Source organism: Centropristis striata, chromosome 13, assembly GCF_030273125.1.
Source record: "Centropristis striata isolate RG_2023a ecotype Rhode Island chromosome 13, C.striata_1.0, whole genome shotgun sequence".
NCBI classification, from domain to species: Eukaryota; Metazoa; Chordata; class Actinopteri; order Perciformes; family Serranidae; genus Centropristis; species Centropristis striata.
In genome coordinates, this window is record NC_081529.1 from 6,220,621 (window position 1) to 6,228,120 (window position 7,500).

At 39.2% G+C, this 7,500-nt stretch overlaps 1 protein-coding gene across 1 annotated transcript in view; it reads right to left on the bottom strand.

Annotated features, from left to right (window-relative positions):
- LOC131982806 (myocardin-related transcription factor A-like) overlaps window positions 1–7,500 on the bottom strand; it is a 48,431-nt gene that overhangs the window by 16,753 nt on the left and 24,178 nt on the right. The window lies entirely within an intron of this gene.

The following is a 7,500-nucleotide window of genomic DNA, read 5'->3' on the forward strand; positions in this document are numbered from 1 at the left end:
TTTCAGAGAAGCCCAGTAGCCGGCTCAAATCTAAAAAAGGTGAATTTAGTTAGATTTTTGCCAAATACATAACAGTAACATTTTAGTTTTAAACTTTAAGCTTTTAAATATTTCTAAAATATATATATTTTTTCGTTTTTATGACATGTGGTCTAATAAATTTATTAGGCACCTCAAAAGATTTAACGATGCACTCAAATAGAGATCTTAAAAGGTGCAGTGAGTAGGATTTGGTGGCATCTAGCAGTGCAACTAACTGATGTAGGAGAACCTATGGTGGCCTCCACTTTAATGTAAAAAATGTGAAAGGCCCTAGAGCTAGTGTTTGGTTCCTCTTTTCAAGGTTACTGTAGAAACACAGCGATGTAACAGAGAAGAACAAGCTTTTGCACATTCTTGTGGGTTGGGATGCATATTGTCAAGTTATAAAATGTATGTCCAAGCACTTTTCTTATAATGTTGCATATTTATGGTTGCAGATAAAAATGTCAGTCGGAAAAGTACACCAGACAACTAAAGCAATCTCAGAGTGCTACACAAACACATATGCAGAATGTGCACAGCGCTATGTATAGTGAAATGTTTTCATTGTTTCCTTCAGCACACTGGAATTGAAATGAACCAATGACTGAGAGGTTAATGAGGGTGACCACATCCATATTGGATGGGCTGTGTATGATTCATAACCCTTTGTATCACAGTTCCACAACTTTGGGACAATTGAGTTTTATTTTTTGTGTCTTCCACATACAGAAAAGACAACTGAGAAGTTTTTAATCGACAAACAGTTGGGTATTTGTGGCCCAAGTCAGTCGCTGCAGAGATCAGGGAAGATACCACATGTATGTTAGTCAACACCCTGAAATAAAGTTGAGAATCATCACTTTCATTTGACAATCACAGTTTCATTTCAAACCCAATGTGCTGGAGCTAACACAACAGAGAAGTTGTAGCTGTCTTTTTATACTTTATTCTGATTGCACTGTTCTCTCTCTCTCTCTCTCTCTCTCTCTCTCTCTCTCTCTCTCTCTCCTCTCTCTCTCTCTCTCCTCTCTCTCTCTCTCTCCTCTCTCTTCTCCTCTCTCTCTCTCTCTCTCTCCTCTCTCTCTCTCCTCCTCTCTCTCTCTCTCCTCTCTCTCTCTCCTCTCTCTCTCCTCTCTCTCTCTCTCTCTCTCCTCTCTCTCTTCTCTCTTCTCTCCTCCCTCTCCTCTCCTCCTCTCTCTCTCTCTCTACTCTCTCTCTCTCTCTCTCTCCTCTCTCTCTCTCTCTCCTCTCTCTCTCTCTCTCTCTCTCTCTCTCTCTCTCTCTCTCTCTCTCTCTCTCTCTCTCCTCTCTCTCTCTCTCTATCTCTCTCTCTATCGAGTGGTGTGACTCGATTAGCGTCCCTGGGGCAAGACTGCTGGTACCTGCTCAAGCCTGAGTTCACGTCGCTGAGCACTGTCACACTGCTGGTACACAGTCGCTCTTGCACACCCTGGGGACATCAACCCTCTTAGACCTCTCACCCATCCACAAGGGGGGTTTCAACCTGACTGTCAGTCATCTACATGGTAAATGAGTGGTGGGATGGAGGGAAGGATGGATGGATGAGCACAAAATGATGTTTCGGAAGGGAGGGGACGAAAGTGAAAGGAATGGGAATGGATAGGAAGAAGACGGAGAATCAGAAAACCAAATATATAGGAAGACGGGAAGGGGAGATAAATAGAGAGAGACAGCTGGAAGAAAAATGGAACAACGGACTGAAGGGCAAATGAAGAGAAGGAAATAGAGAGTGGTGGGATGAGGTCAGAGAGAAAAGACCCCATTATGTGCATGAGTGGCTGCATCATGGCTTCTTGCCACCCTGCTAAAGCTAACCAGCATTCCCGGTCTTTAAACTTTGAGAACATGGAGCAACATCACTTCCTCTGGCGGTGGCTGTTTTTATGTTTCAGTGTGCTGCTGACCAGTGCTTTGTTTTTCTAATGTGTTAACCGACTGGCTTGTTTCTGGAGAAACTCTCCTCTGTATATTACTTTACTGTCCGTTTAAACTGTGTGAACACAAGCTGTACAAAAGAAGCGGACATAGCTTCTGGGTGTAAAAGGTGATGGCAACGGCCAGCAGGGGGCGACTTCACTAGTTGTAAAAGGAAGTATGATTGTCTAGAAGTCTATGAGAAAATTAACCTACTTCTCAATTTATTTATAACCTCAGTAAACATTTTTCTAATGAGTTCATGGCCTTGACCACAGTATGATGTTCATTTTGTAAATTATGGTCCCATTTTAGTTTGTGCCGACAAGTTGCCACCACTGTGACTTACTAATCAGGATAGAGCCACAGTAACGGGTATAAATTGCACTGTGTATATTTAAATAGCAGACAACTTGTTTTGGGGTGTTGTCCATGGTTTCCGCTTAAAACTTTGACCCTTTTACAGTGTTTTTTCAGTTGATGAGAGTTAAGATTTTGGTTGCCTAAAAATGCCCTGTTCAGCATTGTACTGAAAGACACTCAAAGCAATCAGCTGTTAATTTTTTTCTGTTTTTCACTAACCACAATTAGCATCCCAATTAATATCACAGTTCATGTAAATTAGGGATGTACATTGCTAACCAAGCTATCTAGCTAGCACTAACATAAGCTAGTGAGTTAACATTTCCTATACTAACAGTCAAAACAATAATAAACAACCCCAAGGGTGACGTCACAGTGGCTATGTTCACTTTTACTTACACCGTATATGTGTGGCATTTTTGTCAAGCTTTAGTTATTCACAAAATTACTAAAATATCACTGCTATCTTTAACAAACATTTTATTTCTGTCAGAACATAAATATACTAGAGACGTAGCCACTTCAGATGTGAGAACTCTGAGAGAGCTGCTCCAGCTCCATCCGTAGGTGTAAATCCTGCTCTCTGATCTTTATATTGCCTTTGCGAACAAGATATTTGGAAAAGGCTTCACCAGCGCATTAAAGTTTAGCCTAGCTAACCTGATAAGCACGTGTAGATGAGCACGAACTGAGAGACATTTTTACACATCTGAGAAGTGTATAAATAACGTGCTAGGCAGGGTATCACACTGTGTGCTTATTATAGCACTGTGTCAAATGAACACACCCCACCAAACAACATGGTCCCACGGCTAATAGAAGAAAAATAAGTTTTCTCTACACAAAGCAGGCATTTGAAAGATTATTTTTGGATGGTGGAATAGAAGGGAGAATGGAGACACAGTGGTAGATAAAGAGGCACAGAGCACAGAGGACACAGGTCCAAAGGAGGACAGTGGACGAGGGCAGAGTGAAAGGAAACCTCCATTGCTAAGAAAGGTCAAGTGGCTGTTTTTGAGACTATTGACCCAGAACAAGAGAGGAAGGCTCCTCTGAAGTCTCATCTGATGTTTTATGAAATGGACTGAAGCTGAAAGATGATGGTATTTGGGAGAGAGGGGAGGATGTAAGCTTGTGGGCTGTCTACGAAACATAAACGGGAGGACTAGATGAGTCAGAGAGGGACAGCAGTGATACAGAGTTGGTAGTTGTGGAGATGTTGTGCTCCAGTAGTGATAACTGCTGTTCTACACTGTGTGTTGTCTCCCTTTCAACTGCCTCCGTCTCCATTAGAGACTACAGGGACCGTGATGATAAAGGTCATGTGACACAAGAAGGTAGCTGAAATGTCAGTGGATAATTGTTCTTCTTTGTCCTTACTCTGACATTAACCACGTTAAAGGGATAGTTCAGATTTACTGAAGTCGGGTATGAAGTTCTAACCATAGACAGTGAATTACTGACAGTTGATGGCAGTTGTCTCCAGTTTGGAGAAGCTGGCAGGAGTACTGTCACAGATGCTGCACAATGGACTTCTGTGAAGGGGGAGAGGAACTAAACCAATTAAGCCAGCTAAAAACTGCCCACCTAAAAAAAAAAAATCAATATCAGTGTAAGAGTATGCTACAGGTGCATCTCAATAAATTAGAATATCATAGAAAGTTTATTGGTTTCAGTAATTCAATTCAAAAAGTGGAAAAAACATATTATATGGATCCATTACACACAGAATGAAACATTCCATGTCTTAATTTGTTTAATTTCTTCTAATTATAATGATTATGGTTTACATTCAATGAAGACCTAAAATTCAGTGTCTCAGAAAAAAAATAATTTTACAAAAGACCAATTTTAGAAAGTATGTTTAATATGGAAATATTCGTCTCTGAAAAGTATGTCCATCTATATGCACTCAATACTTGGTTGGGGCTATTTGACTTGAACTACTGGAAATGGACTTTTCCACGATATTCTGATTCATTGAGATGCACCTGTATGTTTAGAATATTTTCACTTCTTTACCTTGCCATCAGACAGCCTTGTTTAAGTTTACACTGGGGACTTGAAGCCGTTCTATGCTCCATTGACAAAAACAATAATTTTCCCTACCAGATCACAGGAGTTGCTGGTCTACTGCTGCCCTGATCAATTAGTCAGTTTGTTTGTGTTATTGTGTGACTTTGGTGTGTTAAGGGTTAGTTGAGATTCACCAAAGTCACATAATAACACAAACAAACTAACTGATTGCGGCAGCAGTAGACCAGCAAATGTTCAGTGAGGTAAATTTTTTTTTTTTTTTTTTAATCAAAGGAGTCTGGTGGCTTTCACAAGAGCATAGAACAACAGTTAACCCTGCGTGAACCGAAATAGGGCTGCCTCACAGCAACATAAAATGGTTAAAGTATATATAGCATGCACTTGTAGTTATAGGGATTTATTTTAAGGTGGGTCTCTTTTAGGTGGCTAAAATACATTTTATCGTTGCCCCTGTCCACAGCAGTAAATTGCTTTGTTTCCTATGTTGCTTCTCCTACCATCTTCTCCAAACTATGGGCATACTGACCACCATCTACTGTTGGTAAAACACAATGGTTAATAAGTATCTTATATACAGTACAGGCCAAAAGTTTGGACACACCTTCTCATTCAATGCGTTTCCATTATTTTCATGACAATTTACATTGTAGATTGATCAAAACTATTAATGAACACAAGTGGAATTATGTACTTAACAAAAAAGTGGGAAATAACTGAAAACATGTCTTGTATTCTAGTAAGCAAAGGGTGGTTACTTTGAGGAATCTAAAATACAAGACATGTTTTCAGTTATTTCACACTTTTTTTGTTAAGTACATAATTCCATATGTGTTCATTCATAGTTTTGATGCCTTCAGTGAGAATCTACAATGTAAATAGTCATGAAAATAAAGAAAACGCATTGAATGAGAAGGTGTGTGTCCAAACTTTTGGCCTGTACTGTAATTCCAACAAAAATCTGAACTCTCCATTGAAAAACCAAAAACTAGAATTAACCAATTCTAAATGTAGCCAAGCACCGTTCAAACCAACACAACAACTGCCAACATTGCCCCTGTAGTATCTCCCCAGTCTCCACATAAGCATCTCTGTTCTGTTCACATTAAATGCTAACAGCAGGGCTTGTTTGGATATAATGTAATTACCCTGAACACTGCAGGAGACATGACACAGGGACAAAACAATATCATTATTACGATTCAAATAACAAGCCCTTGGTTAAGGAGTGTAAAGAGGCGTAGACTAATTGGATGAGACCATGTGAAGAAAACATTCTGATCTTCAACCCGGTCAGGAAACAGAAGTAAAGACGGACAAGAACTGTGATAACAATAACTCCTCTGGTCACACTTGGCCTGATCACAGCCATACTGTCTGTCTCGCTCTAACACCCACATTTATATGCTCACCACACAGATAATAAGAAAGTCAACGGCACTCTTTGTCCTCTCATTGTTAACGATGGTAAATTTCAACTTGTATCTTTTATAGTAGCTCTCTCTCCACCAGATGAGGTCTGAGCCTCGCTCATTATTAACACTGTCTGTCCATAAAGATAAGAACTGGTTATTGTATTGAAATGGCTCTATAAAGCAAAAGGGAAATAGTGTGTGTATTTGCAATGCAGAACAGAACACATTCTTGCACCCTCAAAAATAGGAAACAGTTTACCAGCAGCCAATTCAAGCATTTACCAGATGAAAAGATTAGAAGGAAATACTAGCAGACAAGTCCCACACTCTTCCTGTGTGACAACATGTAAGACTATGATGAGATCAAATGTCAAAGATGGAGGAATATTTGTGAAAATAAGCGGGACTAGTACACTTAGAAGAGCTGTCCCAAGCATTAAATGGAATGAGATCATTAGCATTGATTTGTAGGTAATCTAGGTAAATGATATTCTATTAAAATGTTTGTAAGAACATGATGAATTTGGACAAAGAGCTAGAAGCATATAGTCAGCACTAACAGGCTGTTATCAAAGGCATCTTAGCGTTTTGAATTTTATACCGTACGGGGAAATCTTTATATCAGATAAAAAGCAATAAACGGATGTTCATGATGGCAGTTGGAGTATGACCTTAATCACCTTTCTGTTCTGACTGAAACTGTTGTCTGTCTGGAGACGATGGCAGCATCTTAACCACATAGAAAATCACTTCAGAGAACTGCTGCGTAGCAAGTAGTGAAGCCAAAGCCACACAACAGATTCTCACAGGCAATAACTGAATGAAAAACATCAGTATGAAAAACAAAGTCAATCTTATGAGAGTAACAGCTAGGTGCACCTAGCTAAAATGTATGTAGTTTAATACAACAGCCAAGTAATAAATCCTGTGTACAGGAAGAGTATATTTTCAGTTTTTGTTGAAACTGTTTATGGAACAGCCCTTTATTGTCATTTTAGAGAATGTTGAATTGTTGAATTGTATTACATTACACCCTGAGAAGTGGTTCTAACATTTATTCAATCCTGATGAGCTAGTTGTATCTAGCTAGTTCATATTTTTTACTTGTGTAACTAGGGTTTTTTTTTGCCCAAGCAGCAACCTCTGGGTCTGAGAAGCGAATACAGAAGTGCCTTAAACCTGCATTCATTGTAATGGCCAGCAGGGGGCGACTCCACCGGCTGCAAAGAGGAAATCTGATTTAGAAGTCTATGAGAAAACTACCCTACTTTTCACTTGATTTATCACCTCAGTAAACATTTTCCGAATGAGTTTGTGGTGTCACTCATTAGTTTAAGTCTTCTTCAACACAGCATGATGTTGATGTTGTAAATAATGTCACATTTAGAGTAAAATAGAAGATAAACAGGATATGCTTTAGGGCATAGCCATGACTGAGAAGATACTACCATGTTGCCCAGACAAACTACCACAAACCAACAGGTGACACCACGATGACTATGTACACTTCATTTTAAACATGATCTTGCACGGTTTGTTCTATATATTATGTATTTATTGTGCCCTGAATGCCCTTGGGGATTGAACTTTGCAAATCATAGGCACGTATATATATATATATATATATATATATATATATATATACACACACACACACACACACATATAACATGTTGAAGGTGGGTTTATGACCCATACAGCCTTTAAGGGGTGATAGAGATCTTTTGGC